This window comes from Scyliorhinus canicula, chromosome 6 (genome assembly GCF_902713615.1).
Source record: "Scyliorhinus canicula chromosome 6, sScyCan1.1, whole genome shotgun sequence".
Taxonomy (NCBI): Eukaryota; Metazoa; Chordata; class Chondrichthyes; order Carcharhiniformes; family Scyliorhinidae; genus Scyliorhinus; species Scyliorhinus canicula.
The window spans coordinates 150400731-150415683 of record NC_052151.1 but is presented as its reverse complement, the minus strand read 5'-3'; the positions used below and the strand labels follow the sequence as shown (position 1 = coordinate 150415683).

The following is a 14953-nucleotide window of genomic DNA, read 5'->3' as shown; positions in this document are numbered from 1 at the left end:
ATTTACGGTAATGGGGAGGTGCAGGTGGGGGTGGTCTGGGTGGCGCTGAAGGCGGTGGTTAGGGGGGAGCTGATCTCCATCAGGGCGCATAGGGAGAGGGGGGAAAGGAGAGAGAGGGAGAGGCTGGTGGAAGAGATGGTGTGGGTAGACAGGAGGTACGCGGAGGTCCCGGAGGAAGGGCTGTTGAGGTAGCGACGTAGCCTCCGAGCGGAGTTCGATCTATTGACCACCAGGAAGGCGGAGGACACAGGGGGCGGTATACGAATATGGGGAAAAGGGACTTCCGGTTGCGGCTATACGGAGCTAAGCCGCACGTTCGGCAGCTCCCGCTAGAAACGGACTTTGGGGCTCTTTTCAGGGCCCCCAACGGAGCTTTATCGACGATTCCCGACGTGGGAAGGGGTCTGCAGTTGATCCCCAGGGTTCTATGGTCCGGACCAGGAGTGGGGTGAGCAGAAAAGCGGTGGCAGCGCCTCTGGAAAAGCAGGGGAAGGAAAACAAAATGGCGCCGGCGGAGCCCTCGAGGAGTGGAGGCAGTGGGTGCAGGAGCAGCCGGAGACACTTCGGCGCTGCTTCCAGGAGCTTAAGGTGGAGCTGCTGGAGTCGCCGAAGGCTACCACCGGTAAGCTGCTGGAGACTCAGACAGCACAGGGGGCCGGGAGCTGTAGCAGCAGGCCTCCGAAAGGGAGGATGAAGCCACGGCCCTCGCGGGGAAGGTGGAGATGCACGAGGCGCTCCATAAAAGGTGGCAGGAGCGGTTCGAGGAGATGGACAACCGGTCGAGGCGGAAAAATTTCCGGATCCTGGGCCTCACGGAGGGGCTGGAGGGGTCGGACGTGGCGGCCTATGTGGTCGTTTTGTTGAACTCGCTGATGGGAGCTGGGTCTTTCCAGGGGCCCCTGGAACTGGAGAGGGCCCACAGAATACTGGCCAGGAGGCCCAAGCTGAATGAGCCGCCGTGGGCGGTGCTGGTGTGGTTCCACCGGTTCGTTGACCGGGAGTGCGTGCTTCGGTGGGCCAAGAAGGAGCGGAGCAGCAAGTGGGAGAACACGGTGGTGCGGATCTACCAGGACTGGAGTGCGGAGGTGGCGAGGCGGAGGGCCGGGTACAACCGGACGAAGGTGGTGCTCCACAGACAGAGTGTGAAGTTTGGCATGTTGCAGCCGGCGCGTCTGTGGGTCACCGACAAGGACCGTCACCATTATTTTGAGTCCCCGGAGGAGGCGTGGGCCTTTGTGCAGGCCGAGAAATTGGACTCAAACTGAGGGTCAGGGATGGGGGTTTTGTATGTAAATGTAACTGTGTCTTTTTTTTGGAGGGGGGTTCTCTGTTTCATGCAGGATAGGTGTTGGCTTTAGGGTGGGTGGGGCGATGTTTTTATGTCTTTCTGTATGAGTCTGGTGGACGGGTTCGGGCAGGGAGGTAAACTGGGAGTGCGGGGAGCTGGTGGTGGGGACCAGCAATGGGAGTTGCCCTAGAGGAGACGGGGTTGGGCAGGGCGAAAGCGCAGGCTTTCCTTTGGTTTCCCACGCTGCGGGGTGATGGGGTTGGGGCTGAGAAGCGCGGGCCTTTGCTGGTTGTTATTTTCCCGCACAAGAGCTGGGGGGGGGGGGGGGGGGGGGTGGCTACCGGGTTGCTGCTGAAATGGCCAGGAAGGAGCTGGAGTATGCTGGGGGGGGGGGGGAGTTGCCGCCGCGGAGAACAGGCCGAGTAGGGGGCGCTGGCCAGTGGCGGGCAGGGAATGGGTTGTGGCTAGTCGGCAGGGGACGGGGGCAGGAAGCCCTCTGATCCGGCTGATAACCTGGAATGTGAAGGGGCTGAACGGGCCGGTCAAGCGGGCCCGGGTGTTTATGCACTTGAAGGGGCTGAGGGCGGATGTGGCCATGCTCCAAGAGACGCACTTGAAGGTGGCGGACCAATTTCGACTGAGGGAGGGATGGGTGGGCCAAGTATTTCATTCAGGGCTGGATGAGAAGAATCGGGGGGGTGGCGATCCTGGTGGGAAAGAGGGTGTCGATTGAGGTGTCAAATGTGGTGGCTGACAGTGGCGGGAGGTATGTGATGGTGAGTGGTAAGCTGCAGGGGGAGCGGGTGGTGCTGGTGAATGCTTACGCCCCAAACTGGGACGATGCGGGGTTTATGCGGCACATGTTGGGCCGCATTCCGGATCTGGAGGCGGGGGGCCTGATCATGGGGAGGGGGGGGGGGGGGGGGGGGGGAGTACTCGTTTTTCTCCCACGTGCATAAGGCCTATTCCAGGATTGATTTTTTTGTCCCAAGCAGGGGGCTGGTTTCAAGGGTGGAGGATGCTGAATACTCTGCCATAGCCATTTCGGATCATGCCCTGCACTGGGTGGACCTCGGGCTGGGGGAGGAGAGGGACCAGCGTCCGCTCTGGCGCTTGGAGGTGGGGCTGCTGGCAGACGAGGAGGTAGCCGGGAGGGTTCGGGGGCGTATCAAGAGGTACCTTGGGGCCAACGATAACGGTGGGGACGGTCTGGGAGGCATTGAAGGCGGTGATTTAGAGGGGGAGTTGATTTCCATCCGAACCCATAGGGAGAGGGGAGAATAGAGGGAGAGATCGGTGGGGAGATGGTGAGGGTGGACAGGTGATATGCGGAGGCTCCGGAGGAGGGATTGCTGAAGGGGGGGGGGGATGGGGCGCTTCTTGGACAAGCTGCGATTTCCGAAGGTGGAGGCGGGGCAGGTGGAGGGACTGGGGGCGCCGATTGAGCTGGAGGAGCTGGTTAAAGGGATAGGGAACATGCAGTCGGGGAAGGCGCCGGGGCCGGATTGGTTTCCGGCCGAATTTTATAAAATGTATGCGGACCTGTTGGGGCCCCTGTTTGTCCGGACCTTTAACGAGGCAATGGAGGGGGGAGCTTTGCCCCCAACTATGTCACGGGCGCTGATTTCCTTGATCCTTAAGCGGTACAAGGACCCTCTGCAGTGTGGGTCATATAGGCCGATCTCGCTGCTAAATGTAGACGCCAAGCTGTTGGCAAAGATCTTAGCTACAAGGATAGAGGATTGTGTGCCGGGGTCATTCACGAGGACCAGACGGGGTTTGTAAAGGGAAGGCAGTTGAATACCAACATACGAAGGCTTCTGAATCTCATTATGATGCCGGCTGTGGAAGGGGAGGCGAAGATAGTGGTGGCATTGGACGCGGAGAAGGCCTTTGATAGGGTTGAGTGGGGGTATCTGTGGGAGGTGTTGGAAAGGTTTGGGGAGGGGTTTGTCCGTTGGGTGAAGCTGCTTTATGAGGCCCCGATGGCGAGTGTAGCCACGAATAGGAGGAGGTCGGAGTACTTTCGGCTGTACCGGGGGACGAGACAGGGGAGTCCCGGGGGGGGGGGGGGGGGGGGGGGGGGCATTGAGTGTCGCTTTATGCGGACGACCTGTTGCTGTATGTGGCGGACCCGGTGGGGATGCCGGAGGTGATGAGGATTCTCAGCGACTTTGGGGGCTTTTATGGGTATAAGCTCAACCTGGGTAAGAGTGAGCTGTTCGTGGTGCACCCAGGGGATCAGGAGGAGGGGATTGGTAGGCTCTCACTGAAGCAGGCAGGGAGGAGCTTTAGGTACCTGGGAGTCCAGGTAGCTGGGAGCTGGGGGGGCCCTGCATAAGCTTAACCTCACAAGGTTGGTGGAGCAGATGGAGGAGGAGTTTAAAAGGTGGGATATGTTACCGCTGTCGCTGGCGGGTACGGTGCAGTCCGTCAAGATAACGATGCTCCCGAGGTTTTTGTTCCTGTTCCAGTGCCTTCCCATCCTTATCCCGAAGGCCTTTTTTAGGAGAGTTAACAGGAGTATTACGGGATTTGTATGGGCGCATGGGACTCCGAGGGTGAGAAGGGTGTTTTTGGAGCGGGGCAGGGATGGGGGGGGGGGGCCTGGCGCTGCCCAACTTCTGTGGGTACTATTGGGCTGCCAACGCAGCGATGGTGCAGAAGTGGGTAATGGAAGGGGCAGCATGGAAGAGGATGGAGATGGCGTCCTGTGTGGACACAAGCCTGGAGGCGCTGGTAACGGCACCGTTGCCGCTCCCTCCAACGAGGTATACCACGAGCCCGGTGGTGGCGGATACCCTCAAAATCTGGGGGCACTGGAGACGGCATAGGGGGGAGGTGGGGTGCTCGATGGAGTCCCCAATACGGGGGAACCACCGGTTTGTTCCAGGGAGCATCGATGGCGGATTTCTGGGCTGGCATAGGGTAGGTATTAGGAGGTTGAGGGACCTGTTTGTGGATGGGAGGTTTGCGAGCCTGGGTGAGTTAGAGGGGAAGTTTGGGCTCCCCCCGGGGAACATGTTTAGGTACATGCAGGTTAGGGCGTTTGCCAGGCGGCAGGTGGGGGGGTTCCCTCTGTTGCCCCCACGTGGGGTACGGGACAGGGTGCTCTCGGGGGTGTGGGTTGGAGGAGGGAGGATTTCGGACGTATACCGCGTAATGCAGGAGGTAGACGAGGCCTCGGTGGAGGAACTGAAGGGTAAATGGGAAGAGGAGATGGGTGAGGAGATTGAGGAGGGGACGTGGGCGAATGCCCTGGAAAGGGTGAATTCCTCCTCTTCCTGTGCGAGGCTTAGCCTCATACAGTTCAAGGTGCTGCACAGGGCCCACATGACTGGGACGAGGATGAGTAGGTTTTCCGGGGGCGAAGATAGGTGTGCTAGGTGCTCGGGGAGCCCAGCGAACCACGCCCATATGTTTTGGGCATGCCCAGCGCTGGGGGAATTTTGGAAGGGGGTAGCAAGGACGGTGTTGAGGGTGGTAGGATCCAGGGTCAAGCCAGGCTGGGGACTTGCAATTTTTGGGATCGCAGTGGAGCCGGGAGTGCAGGAGGCGAAAGAGGCTGGTGTTCTGGCCTTTGCGTCCCTAGTAGCCCGACGGAGGATCTTGCTTCAATGGAAGGATGCGAGGCCCCCAAGTGTGGAGGCCTGGATCAATGATATGGCGGGATTCATCAAATTGGAGAGGGTGAAATTTGCCCTGTGGGGATCAGTACAAGGGTTCTTTAGGCGGTGGCAGCCTTTCCTAGACTTCCTGGCGGAACGGTAGGGAAATAGGCCGGCAGCAGCAGCAACCCGGAGGGGGGGGGCGGGTTTGGTTCGGTGGGAGGGAGAATTGTGTACATGGGTTTGTTTTGTTAATATTGTTTTGTTGTTTATATTTTGTGACAATCTTAATAAAAATTATTTTTTTAAAAAAAGAATATGGGGAAAAGATGAGTCGGATGCTGGCGCACCAACTCTGGAAGCGGGAGGCAGCTAGGGAGCTTGGGGGAGTTAGGGATGGAGGAGGGAGTCTGGTACGAAGTGCGAGGGGCATTAATGGGGTTTTTAGGACTTTCTATGAGGAACTATACAGGTCAGTGCCCCCAGTGGAGGAGGGAGGGATGGATCGCTTTCTGGGCAAGCTAAGGTTTCCGAGAGTGGAGGAGGAGCAGGTGGGGGGGTTGGTGGTGCTGGTTGGACTGGAGGAGCTGGTTAATGCGATGGGGAGCATGCAGACAGGGAAGGTACCGGGGCCCCATGGGTTCCCGGTTGAATTCTATAAGAAGTTTGCAGACCTGCTGGGCCCGCTGCTAATTAGGACCTTTAATGAGGCAAGGGGGGGGGGGGGGGGGGGCTTTGCCTCCGACGATGTCTAGGGCGCTGATCTCACTGATCCTGAAGCGGGATAAGGATCCCCTTTAGTGCAGGTCATATAGACCGATTTCGCTCCTGAATGTGGATGCGAAACTGCTAGCAAAGATATTAGCCAGGAGGGAGGAGGATGACGTACTGTTGTACGTGGCGGATGCCGGAGGTGATGAGGATTCTTAGGGAGTTCGGGGACTTCTCCGGGTATAAGCTCAACGTGGGGAAGAGTGAGCTGTTCGTAGTACATCCGGGGGACCAGGAGAGAGGGATTGGGGAGCTCCCGCTGAAAAGGGCGGAGAGGAGTTTTAGGTACCTGGAGTTCCAGGTAGCCAGGAGCTGGGGGGCCCTAAACAGGCTCAACTTTACGAAGCTGGTGGAGCAGATGGAGGAGGAGTTTAGGAGGTGGGATGTGTTGCCACTCTCCCTAGTGGGCAGGGTCCAGTCTGTCAAAATGACGGTGTTCCCGAGGTTTTTGTTCTTGTTCCAGTGCCTCCCTATCATGATTCCTAAGGCGTTCTTCAGGCGGGTCAATAGGAGTATTATGAGGTTTGTGTGGGCGCAGAAGACCCCAAGGGAGAGGAGGGTGTTCCTGGAGCAGGGTAGGGATGTGGGGGGGTTGGCGTTGCCCAACCTATGTGGGTACTACTGGGCCGCCAACATGGCAATGACACGTAGGTGGGTGATGGAGGGGGAGGGGCGGCACGGAAGAGGCTGGAGGCGGCGTCCTGTGTTAGCACGAGCCTAGAGGCGCTGGTGACGGCGCCGTTGCCGCTCCCCCCAACAAGATATACTACGAGGCCGGTGGTGGCGGCTACCCTCAAAATTTAATGCAGTGGAGGCGGCATAGAGGGAAGGTGAAGGCTTCAGTCTGGTCCCCGAAACGGGGGAACCACCGGTTTGTACCAGGGAGAATGAACAGAGGGTTTCTGAGCTGGCACAGGGCAGGTATCAGGCGGATGGGGGACCTTTTTCCCGATAGGAAGATTGTGACCCTTGAGGAGTTGGAGGGAAGGTTGGGCCTTCCCCCAGGGAACACCTTTACCATGCAGGTAAGGGCGTTTGTCAGGCGGCAGGTGGCGGAGTTTCCACTGCTGCCATCAAGGGGGGTTCAGGACAGGGTGCTCTCGGGGACGTGGGTTGGTGAGGGGAGGATTTTGGCAATCTACCAAGTGATGCAGGAGGGGCAGGAGGCCTTGGTGGAGGAGCTGAAAGGTAAGTGGGAGGAGAAGCTGGGAGAGGAAATCGACGAGGAGATGTGAGTGAATGCCCTGGGGAGGGTGAATTCCTCCTCCTCCTGCGCGAGGCTCAGTTTAATTCAATTTAAGGTGCAGCATAGGGCGCATATGACTGGGGCAAGGCTGAGCCGGTTCTTTGACAGAGAAAACAGATGTGTCGGGTGTTCAGGGAGCCCGGCAAACCACACCCACATGTTTTGGGCGTGCCCTGCGCTGGAGGGCCTTTGGAGGGGCGTCGCGAAGACGTTGTCAAGGGTGGTTGGTTCCAGGGTTGAGCCGGGCTGGGGGCTCGCAATATTTGGGGTAGCAGCAGAGCCGGGAGTGCAGGAGGCGAAAGAGGCCGGTATTCTGGCCTTTGCGTCCCTGGTAGCCCGGCGCAGGATTCTCCTGCAGTGGAAGGATGCGTTGCCCCCGGGCGTGGAATCCTGGGTCAACGATATGGCTGGGTTTATCAAACTGGAGAGGGTCAAGTTTACCCTAAGGGGGTCGGTGCAAGGGTTCTTCTGGCGGTGGCAGCCGTTTCTAGACTTTCTGGCGGAGCGTTAGAGGATGGTCAATTTCAGCAGCAAAAATTATTTTTGAAAAAAAGATTGACCAGTAAAGAAAGCTTAATTGAAAATATCTTAATCTAGCTGCTCTGGGTAAAATAAAAAAAATTAAAAATTTAGAGTACCCAATTCATTTTTCCAATGAACGGGCAATTTAGCCTGGCCAATTCACCTACCCTGCACATCTTTTCGGTTGTGGGTGCGAAACCCACGAAACACAGGAAGAATGTGCAAACTCCACACGGACAGTGACCCAGAGCCGGGATCGAACGTGGGACCTCGGCGCCGTGAGGCCGCAGTGCTAATCACTGCGCCACCATGCTGCCCTCGCTCTGGAACAAATGAGAGGAAGTCACATAAAACTTCACGGAAGACATGGATTTGCAACTTATTTAAAAGTTTGTGAGGCAAATAGTAGGCATGAAAAGAGTAAGGAGAGTGTTCTCGAGTGCATGGTCAAAGATGGGACGAGAGATTGCGTAAATGGCGTTAGCACAATTGTTACTAATAGTTTCTAGCTGACAAAATGAGGTTATAATCTGCAGTTGTTGAACTCAATGTTGAGTTTGTTGATTCAACAGAGCCGACTAGTGGGGCAGAGGTTTCTGTTTATGAAGGTAGGTGCCGTGGTGGGTGCGTTCTGCGACACATCCCACTGGTTGGAATATTGGGAAATCAAGCATGATTCTCCACTTGGAAGGTCATTAATTAAGCACAGGCAAGTAGCTCTCTGAATCACCTGGCGGTGTGAGAAATGATTGACCCCCACCAGGTACTGGCGGGGCAGATGAAAGGTCCGAGCACCATATTTAAATGCCACCTGACCACAAACGTTTCACTCTCTCCAGCCCAGCTGTCTCCAAGACACTCAGCTGCACCCCACCAGCCCTGACGGCCTTGATCTGAGGAGTGTGATAGTATACGGATGTGCTTTATCCCAGGGACAACTCTAAGAAGCATATCAACCTTGCCTTCCTGGCCTGAGAGGCCAAAGCAAAAGCCATCAAGGCTGGTCACCGCACCCACAACAACATCCAATAAATAATAATAATAACCTTTATTATTGTCACAAGTAGGCATACATTAACACTGCAATGAAGTTACTGTGAAAATCCCCTGGTCGCCACATTCCAGCGCCTGCTCGGGTACACAGAGAGAATTCAGAATGTCCAATTCACCTAACAAGCACGTCTTTCGGGACTTGTGGGAGGAAACCGGGGCACCCGGAGGAAACCCACGCAGACACGGGGAGAACGTGCAGACTCAGCACAGACAGTGACCCAAGTGGGAATTGAACCTGGTGCCATGGCGCTGTGAAGCAACAGTGCTAACCAGTGTGCTATCGTGCTGCCCTTAGAAGGTAGATGATGAATGATCTTATCGGCTCAGCTAGGGAAAGTCATCTTTCAACTCAGTCCAATATCAGACTCTCACCTGTACTCTACAGGGCTACTCTCCTTCGGGATCTCTCAGAACCATTTAAAAAATATATATTTTTATTCAAACCAGGGCATATATATACGTGAACATAATCCTTCAAAAACACTACACATTCCCCATAACTTGACTTTTTGTCCCCCTCCCCCACCCAAACCCACTGACTGTGAACAGGGACACGAGTATCCACCACCCAACACTGGAGATGCAACTGGCGGCAGAATATCAGGCAGAGATGAAGCAGTCACACAGCAGACTAGAACGAAGAATAGAGGAGCCCATCCACATTCTATCTCATATCTTGGCTCTAACATGCCAACGCCTTGAGGCCACCATGGGAAGGTTGGTGACCAACATGGCGACCTTGGTCTATCAGGTTTGTGCACAGCCCTGGACTCGATTGATCTCACACACTTATGGACAAAATCTATGTCTAGACGATAGGGGGACAATATATCCCAGCCTCCCTCCAGGTGCGCCTTCAGCACAAAGAGTCGTGAAGGGGTCCTCGGTCACCCACATGGAGGAGGACCGACAGCCAGACACTGAGTGGCCTTCACTCGGGACACTCCCAGGGTGTCCAGCGATTCCCAATGCCATCTGCCTGTGACCCCATCTGCTCCAGCTGCTCAGGTCGACAAGGGTGCATTTGCCCTTGAGCAGGAGACCCTTAATCAGCCCGGGACCCTCTATGCCTTGGGCCACTAGAGGACATCCGCTAAGATCATCACAGACATCAGGACGTGGCTGTTAGCAGGCTGACTCCACATCTGCTCCAGATGTCGGAGCTGCACCCAGGTGTCGTGATAGCTATAGGAAAATGAAAAAATGTTTATATTGCATTTGGGCCATGGGTGTGCAACCACTGTATAAATATTGCTCCTCTGTTAATACATTGATGTGTATGTGAAGGGCTTAGTCCTTTGAAGGCGTTGTGATTATGTACATATGATTCCTCTTGTGTCAAGGTTTAACCATCCTCCCACTCAGTGATAGGCTCTCTTTGTGAGATTCACATTCATGTGAGATCAGCCACACTGAAGGTAGTTCCCAGACCCTTGTGTGATGTCATGGAGCTGGATTAGAATCTTTATTTAAAATATATACTTAACGCACTTGTAACCTTTTTTCCACACAACATATTATTGTGTGAGGGCAACTCGTGACCTTGCAGGATTAGCAATAGTTTTGTCTTCTCAGTGTTTGTGCCAAATGACAAAAGTTGGTTGGGAGGATGATATCCCCAAACATGTCCTCATCTGACTGGTGACTGTAGTTCATAGAATCATAGAATATACAGTGCAGAAGGAGGCCATTCAGTCCATCGCGTCTGCACTGGCCCTTGGAAAGAGCACCTCCCTTAAGTCCACACCTCAACTCTATCCCAGTAACCCCACCTAACCTTTTTGTTTCTCATTAATGTGACGATAATTGCATCAAGAAAGGTGCCACAGCACTCTCGCTGTTGTATCAACTTTCACTTCCCAGAGTGGCACGGTGGTTAGTACTGCTGCCTCACAGCGCCAGGGACCCAAATTCAATTCTGGCCTCGGGTGTCTCTGTGTGGAGTTTGCACGTTCTCCCTATGTCGCCGCGGGGTTATGCTGCAACTGTACATGACCCTGGTGAGACCTCATTTGGAGTATTGTGTGCAGTTCTGGTCACCTCATTATAGGAAGGATGTGGAAGCATTGGAAAGGGTGCAAAGGAGATATACCAGAATGCTGCCTGGTTTGGAGAATAGGTCTTATGAGGAAAGGTTGCGGGAGCTAGGGCTTTTCTCTTGGGAGCGGAGGAGGATGAGAGGCGACTTAATAGAGGTTTATAAGATGATGAGGGGGATAGATAGAGTGGACGTTCAGAGACTATTTCCTCAGGTGGATGTAGCTGTTACAAGGGGGCATAACTATAAGATTCAGGGTGGGAGATACAGGAGAGATGTCCGAAGTAGGTTCTTTACTCACCCGAGAGTGGTTGGGGTGTGGAATGGACTGCCTGCTGTGATAGTGGAGTCGGACACTTTAGGAACTTTCAAGTGGTTATTGGATAGGCACATGGAGCACCAGAATGACAGGGAGTGGGATAGCTTGATCTTGGTTTCGGACAATGTTCGGCACAACATCGAGGGCCGAAGGGCCTGTTCTGTGCTGTACTGTTCTATGTTCTATGTCTGTGTTATATCCTCCAGGCACTCCTATTTCCTCCCACAGTCCAAAAATGTCCAAGTTAGGTGGATTGGCCATGCTAAATTGCCCCTTGGTGTCCAGGGATGTCCAGGTGAAGTTATGGGGATAGGGTGGGGGAGTGGGCCTAGGTAAGGTGCTCTTTCAGAAGGTTGGTGCAGATTTGATGAGCCGAATGGACTCTTTCTGCACTGTAGGAATTCTATGGAACAAGCGCATACAAGTTGCTGCTTATCTATTCATTGCCTGGTCAATCATTAGGATGGTAGATGCAAGTCTGCATGCTGAATTCTTTGTGACTGCTTGGATATTCTGTTTATTGCAATGGAATGGCATTCAGGTACAGGAGGAAAGTGGCCATCTCCCTTTGCCTTTAGTTTACTCCTGCTGGAACCCTGTAGCAATTAAAGTGGCACGGGCACATCTCCCACATCGTGCTTGCTCAATGACATTGTCCTGTGGTAGCTGACCCTCAGCCTCCAGGTTCCTGGCCGTCCTGTTCTTCATTGTCCGAGGAGCTCTCATTGTCCTACATTGCCCCTTCTGGCAAGGGATCTCCCTTTTACAGTGCCAGGTTGTGAAGGGTGCAACACATGATGATGATGCAGGAAACTATCAGGAATATACTGCAATGCAGAGCAGTCCAGACATCAGAACCAGATTTTCAGAATGCTGATCATCTGCTTGATTAGGGACCGTGAGGAGCTATGAGCTGCTTGTACCTCGCCTCTGAAGCATTCTGAGGCCAATGATTGGGTGTGATGAACCAGCGTTTCAGTGGGTACCCCTTATTCAAAGGCAGACACGCTTGATGCTCAGGACCATCGATATCTGAGGCACCCGAGAGTGATTCAGGATGCATAAGTCATGGTAACTCCCAGGGTACTTGGAACTATCATGTATTATGTGTTTCCAATGATCGCAGCCCAGTTGTATATTGATGGAATGAGAGCCTTCCTGCTGACAAACATTAGGAACGCTGCCATGGAAGTCTAAAAGCCACATGGGTGCAGTTGATTGCACCCTGCACTCTAGGGAAGCCTGAGATAGCTATAAACTTAATGAATCAAGCAGCCTTGCAAATTTCATCGAATATAAACATCACATAGTACTGTGCCTTGTTGTAGAGGGTATCTGTGACAGGTGGTGGACCGCGAGTTACGACAGCAGTTCCCTGTGGATCCCTGGAACAATCTGCAGACAAACGAACAATGATGACTTTTAAGGCCACAGCTAGGGAGCAGCCTCTGACTTCACGGCCTCCCCCTCCAATGTATTTAGAACCTTCACAAAGACAGCATTGAGCCCTGGGTGCATAAATGTTGTCCTTTACTCTGAAATTATAGATTGAACAGGTTAATAAATGAATAATATTTGAAAATGGTGACACACTCAATCTTGAGCCAGAAGCAACTATAATGGTCTGCAGTAGCTTCTAAAAACCTACTAACCTAGTCGCTGATGCAGCCTTGTGTTTGAGGCGCTAACATACATATTGATGTGACCAAAATGCCATCCCGAGGTTTGAGAAATTTTGAATGACGTGATTTGAGACTAGGAAGAGATCAGCTGGCTTGAAGAGCTGAATTGCCTACTTCTGCTCCTTGTTCCTTTGCATGACTCATCTAGCTCAGTGCTGCAATCTCACATCTTTTTTTTTAATAAGCAATTTTATTGAGGTAGTTTTTGGCTTTGTAAACAGTTACAGACATCTACAGAAAGAAAGCAAAAAAGGCAAAAATGTGCAATACTTCAATCGTAACATACTGCACAAGCCCGCTCCTCTCCCACCGGTACTACCCGCCATTTTATCCCTCCTACTCTACTCTACTCTTAACCCCCCACCCCTGCTGACGCTCACTCTCCCGCACAGAAGTCAATAAATGATTGCAACCTCCGGGCGAACCCCTGTACAGATCCCCTCAAGGCAAACTTAATTTTTTCCATACCCAGGAAACTCGACATGTCCGCAAGCCACAACTCAGTCTTCGGGGGTGCAATCTCACATCTGGCATACTCATTGACAATAAATTGCTCACGAGTAATGACTGGCTCATTGTGAATGCCAATCCTGGACATCACATAGAAGTCTTTCATTATGGGATGCCAGATAGGCAGCACCTCTGCCTCCTTATTGGCTGCCCTCATTTCCAAATGTCACATTCCTGTGTATTAATGTTGGAATGCAGCGACTGTTATGTTAAGCCAGTGACTCCTACGTTTCCCTGTTACACTATGCTAAAAAGGTATGGGTCCAATGGCTAGCTTCTTGAATTGTTCCTCCTTTCTCCTAGCTGTGATTCAGTTTCAGTCTTGTGTCCCCAACAAGTTAGAGGCCCAGAAAGGACCCCTTAGTCCAGCGGTGCCCTCCTCCCACACATCCTCAGACCCCTCCCGTAAAAATTGGCTTCTACTTTTCATTTGTAACTGCGCCATTAGTTCGAGAGTGCAATATGGTGGTTTTCCATTGTTTCAGCACTGTCTCTCTCAATGTCTGCATCCCTGATACAGGCTGTAGCTGCATCTCATAACCAGGTTCACTGGTCAGGGTCCGGGTTACTGTCCATGTGGAGTTTGCATATCTCCCCGTGTCTGCGAGGATCTCACCCACACAACCCAAAGATATGCAGGGTAGGTGGATTGGCCCCGCTAAATTGTCCCTTAATTGGAAACATTTAAAAGAAAGAAAATGCACTGCATATTAAGCTGCATTATCTGACTGAGCACACTGCCCTTGTCTCTCCCTGGCCCACTACACACAGGACCTTCTCTTCACTGTCATTCTTGACTGTGAGATCCACAGAACCAAGAACAGTCTACACTCTCACTCCTGGCTGAGAGCCTATAGAGCCTCTCTACTCTCTCAGTGTTAACTACTGGCCCCAGATCAAGGCCTTTGACTTTCAATGAGTTCCCCGTTGTCTGCATGACTGCTCACTACACTGTATCCTTTCCAATACTCTCCACCCCCTGAATGAGTCTTGTGACCCATCCCTTTTGTGCCGCGGTAAACCCACCCCCTCCGCACTTTCCGATTTCAGATTCTGTGTGCATCCCCTCCCAATCATACCTGTTGTCTCCCATCCACTCCCTTGTTTGTCAGCATTTCCGTTTCCCTTGTTGGGCTGCAAATTCCCATCCCTCGGTGTCTTCTCTGGCTGCCATTGTTTCCCTTTCTCTTCCAACCCCTTTCAATGTGTTTCAGACTGGCGTGAAACATGATTGAAGGTGGCACATTATTTCAGTGAGCAGTACATGTAATGAGCATTCATGACATGGTAAGAACGCAAATGGCTTTCTTACCACTAGTCAGTGGGAAACCCAACCCGCCATTGGGAGAATGACAAACTGTTTTCATGACGGGGAGATTGATTTTTTTTTTATGGCTTCCACTAGATTCGCCACTCCTGCCTGCCACGAAGCCCCCGGGTAGGATGGGATAATGCTACCCTTGGTTTTTAAAATTATATTGATCCATAATCTTATTGGAGATTTCAGTTGCAACAAGCTGTTGAGTCTGTTTTTAAGGGTTTTTTTCTCCAGGAAATACTAAACTTTATAAAATCAGTCATATTGGTCAATTTTGGCAGTGGAAGTAATTGATGGCACACATCTGACTTGCAGAGTGCTTCATCACGTGCTGGGAAATAAAATGACTGGATTATCCTTGTCCAATAGAAATGCATTTATTATTTTTTTTTAAATAATTTTTATTGAGATTTTCACAAAATATCAAAAACAGAAAATATCAACAAGAAAACAGTATTAACAACAAAAAAAAAGAAAAACACAATAACCCCCAAAACCAAACCCCCCACCCCAGTAACTGCAAACAAAAGAAATAGATAAGCACCCGGCATATATCTTCCCCCCCCCCCCCCCCCCCACCTACTCATCCTCGTTCCGG

The 14953-nt window shown here is 52.6% G+C and overlaps 1 protein-coding gene across 2 annotated transcripts in view; it reads left to right on the top strand.

Annotated features, from left to right (window-relative positions):
* The window catches only part of taf1b (TATA box binding protein (Tbp)-associated factor, RNA polymerase I, B), a 116191-nt gene that overhangs the window by 79218 nt on the left and 22020 nt on the right, over positions 1-14953 (top strand). The gene's annotated exons all lie outside the window — the stretch shown is intronic.